Raw genomic sequence first — 4,573 nt, 5'->3', positions numbered from 1 at the left:
GGCGGACTAGGGGTGGGTGGGGCTGGTCACGTGACGAAACGTCCCCGAGCGCGCGAGGCGGAGCGCGCACCGGCTCACTTGGGTGCTGGCAGATCTTAGGGCCCGGACCGGGTGGAACTCTGTCTCCTGGCGCTGTAATATCGCAAGTGGCACCTGCCCCCACTTCAGAGTCACTGTACAGCCCTATGGGAGCCCTCTGGCCGAGTGTTCTTGGGCAAGTCAGCTCTCCAAGCCTCAGTTTACCCATCTGAACTATGGGGATAATAATAGCAAAGAGGAAATGAAGGCATGGAAAGCACTTGATACAGTGCCTGACACATAGTGTCATAATGGTGATAAAAATAACCTTTAGCCTTTATTACTATTTGTCTATGAGTCCTTCTCTGTCTTTTCCAATCACCATCACCCCAGCAAGCTCAGTAAGTGCCTTCCTGCTCCTCAAATGTAGGGAGGCCTCTTCAGCACTGGACTTGATGTCTGTCATACAGGCCTGGATTCAGATCTGGTTTTCGCTCTTGATAGCTGTGTGATTTTCTTTGCCTCTGAACCTCAGCTTAATCATCTGTAAAATGGGAATTAAGGGTCTGTTATCACAGAAGCATCACAGAAGATAGAAGATGAGCACGTGGATTGTAAACTGCAAAGCTCAAGAATACTGGTCTCATCTAAGAAAAGAAGTCTTTCGTTCCACAAATATTTATTGAGCACACACTGTGCGCTTGGCTTCCCTCCAATCTATTCTCCACCCTGCTGTCAGAGTAAAGTTAGTAAGTCAGAACATGTCTCTCCCCTGTTTAAAACTATTTGATGGCTCCACATTGCTATTAAGATGAAGACCAAATAGATGTCTTACTGTTGCTCTTCCCACATCTCCAGACTTATCTCAGGGCCCTTTTCCCCTGTCTGGACTGCAACTACAGTGATCTTCACATATTGCACTTCCGCCTTCTCAGGACCCTGGCATATGTTGACCCTCTCAGCCTAAAATGCTCTCCCTGCTTAGATAACTCATCAGCCCTGATGTCAAGTCAAACTTTGCTTCGCCAAGAGCACCTTCCCTGACCACTCACTTCCCAGGCAGCTTCTCTTGCTTGTCCTCAATAGGATGCACTAAGTTGTTTATTACGTCTTTACCACTCGACTGTGGACTCCGTACGAGGAGAGACTTTATCCATTTTGTTTACTGCTCTTTCCTCAGCACATAGCACAGTGCCTGGCACAAAGGAGGCGCTCAATAAATATTTGTTGTATGTATGAATGAATCCTGGCACTAAGTCCTGGGCCCAAGAGGGCAGAGAAAAATAAAGAGAACTACACGCGGCCACAAGGGGGCACCTTAGACCTTTGAACCTATGAAATTACCACTAAAAGGATTTACAAAAACAGCCTGGGGAAAAATCTTTTTTAAAAAATGTTTCTTTTAACTCTTAAAAAGTGAGGTGTAATTTACATAAAGCAAAATGTAAACATTTTAAGTGTATACCTAATAAATTTTTACTTAGTTCCTGTGTTACTACCACCCAGATCAAGTTATAAAACTATCAACCCAAAAGGCTTCTTTTGTCCCCTCTCCTATGTCCCCTCCCAGTCAATACTTGCTCCCTCAAAGGTAACCACTATTCTGACTTCTAGCACCTTAGATGAATTTTGACAGTTCTTGAACTTCATATAAACATATAAGCATGTAATCTTTTGTGTTAGCCTGGTAATCTGACATGTATCTTTAGAAAATGATGCAATTAATGAATTACTTGATTAATTAATATAAAAGACTAAATGAGAAACTCTGGTTATTTTATCCTGCAGAGACAAGGATCCTAGCAGAACCAGGCAACAGACTGAGATGATATCATACACTCCTCCAAATCTCATAAAAATTTCTAGAGGCAAGAAAGCTCTGAAAGATTCTATGAGCTTCTCGCAGAACAACAAAAATCCAGTTTAAAAATGAGCAAAGGACTTGAATAGACAGTTTTCCAAAGAAGACATACAAATGTCCAATAAACACATGAAAAGGCATTTGATAGCTCTAATCATTAGGGCAAAGCAAATAAAAACCACAGTGAGACCACCTAATACCCATCAGGCTATTATTTAAAAACAAACAAACAAACAGAAAACCACAAATGGTGAGAATATGGAAAAATTGGAACCCTTTCACATTGCTGGTGGGAATGTAAATGGTGCAACAGCTGTGAAAAAAAGTTTGGTAGTTTCATAAAAAGTTAAACATAGAATTACCATCTTTTCCAGCAATTCCACTTCTGGATATTTACTCCAAAAAAGTAGAAGCAAGGACTCAAAGAGATATTTGTATACCCATGTTTGTAGCAGCATTATTCACCATAGCCAAAAGGTGGAAGCAACCCAAGTGTCTATCAACAGATGAGCAGATAAACTAAATGAGTTATTTATATACAATGGAATATTATTCAGCCTTAAAAAGGGAGGAAATTTTGACACATGCTGTAATGTGGATACACCTTGAAGACATAATGCTAAGTGAAATAAGGAAGTCACAAAAGGACAAATATTATAGAATTCCTTTTATATGAGATTCCTAGAGTAATCAAATTCATAGAGACAGAAAGTATTGTAGAATAGTGATTGCCAAGCGCTGGAGGGAGTGGGGAATGGAGAGTTACTGTTTAATGGGTACAGAGTTTCAGTTTGGGAAAATGAAAAAGTTCTGGAGATGGATGGTAGTGATGGTTGCACAACAATGTGAATGTATTTAATGCCACTGAACTGTACACTTAACAATGGTTAAAATGGCAAAATTTATGTTATATGGATATATTTTTTGCCATGGTTTAAAAAATATAGTATGTGCTGGAACCCGAGCTGCTGTCCTCATTTTTTTCACCTTGTTTTCCATGTCCTTAAACTGAAGGTCATAGGTTTTTCTGGGATTAGCAAGGATGCAGGGAGCTAGGAGACAGGGACCCACTTAGGTACCTACACATCTGATAAATGAAAATAGCAGGTGCATAGGCAACATAAATATTTGCTGCCCACAGGAAGCCAGGAAAGGAACAACAACAGGCCATGGACTGGCATTAAGTGTAGCATAGTGATTACAAGATTGAGCTTTGAAGCCAAAATACCCAAGTTCAGATTCTAGCTATGCCATTTACTAGCTATGTAACCTTGGGCAAATCTAACCTTCTTGTTATACAGATGAGGAAACTGGGATCAGAGAAAAATGACTTGTCTGACAGAGTCCAAAGTATTTTCTCCTTTATTTTGTTTGTTTTTTAATTCTTACATGGTTTTTATTTTGTGTCCCTAATAGACTGTAAATTCCCCAAAGAAAGTATTTTTGTAACATCATCACCTATAATATAACAACTTTTTTTGTGCTTCAGTTGCCTCATCTGTAAGGTGCAGATAATAAGGGTAACTTACAGATGAGTATTAGAGGATTAAATTAGTAGAGAATTAAGTGAATTAGTACTTATAAAATGTTTAGAAGAGTACTGAGCACTTATGAGGACTCAACAAGCAGCAGATTAACAGAGGTCCCTAAAGAGGTTATCAGGCTATTTCACAGGATATTATGAGCAAAAAAAAGCAGTCCTAAGACATCCAGGATATTCTGAATTCAGACTTGGGTAAAGAAAAAGCAAATGAATTGTTCTTTGATGTGAACAATTTGATTAACATTTAATGAACTTCTACTTTTAAATGTTTGTACAAATGGGCTTAAGCTTTGCAGTAATAAGATAGATACTGAATACTTGAACCATGTCTTGAAGAATAACAAACATCAGGAAAAAACAGAACAAAACCATCTAGAGGGCATCACCATTTTACTCTCTGCCAGGTTCATCACAACAGTGCCAAACGACAAGGTTACCACATTTAGTTGGACAAGTTTTGTCTTGCAGGAGGACATATCTAAGTGGGTGCCATTCACTGGTAGACATTATAATTATAAATTTATTGTGATAATTTACCTGTAGATGGCAGTAAAGTGCCTCTTATTACAAAATCAGTTCAACAATTTTCAGACAATAGGAAATCAAGTGCCTTGAAGAGGGGTCACTTCTACTTTGTATAAAGGCTTAATATGGGCAAGCAATGGCTTGCTCTTAGGAAAAGAAGATTGAAAAATAGAAATAGAGTGATAATACAATTGAAAAAAATTAGAGAGTATCAAGAAGTGACCCCCCCCCCGCAAAAGGGGAAATATTATTAGAACGTAAAAGCCTGTTTTCAAAAATATTCTGAAATTTGAAAACTTTATATTAGAGTATAACATAAAGACATAAAAATACACAAGTCATAAATGTATAAAGCCTGATGAATTTTCACAAAGTGAATACACATCTCACTAACTCCCAAATCAAGAAAGAGAATATTACCGGCCCCACAAAAGCCCCTTCGTGTCCCCTTTCCAGTCATTACCCATGCCCCTGGGGGTAAACAGTATCCTGGCTTCTAATTCCATAGATTAGGCTTGCCAGGTGTTAAACTTTATATAAACAGAATCATATAGAATCTACTGTCTTGAGTCTGTCTTCTTTTGCTCAATTTTGTTTTGGAGATTCATTTATATTGTTCATACAGG

This window comes from Hipposideros armiger, unplaced genomic scaffold (genome assembly GCF_001890085.2).
Source record: "Hipposideros armiger isolate ML-2016 unplaced genomic scaffold, ASM189008v1 scaffold_238, whole genome shotgun sequence".
NCBI classification, from domain to species: domain Eukaryota; kingdom Metazoa; phylum Chordata; class Mammalia; order Chiroptera; family Hipposideridae; genus Hipposideros; species Hipposideros armiger.
Note: the sequence above shows the minus strand (reverse complement) of the source record.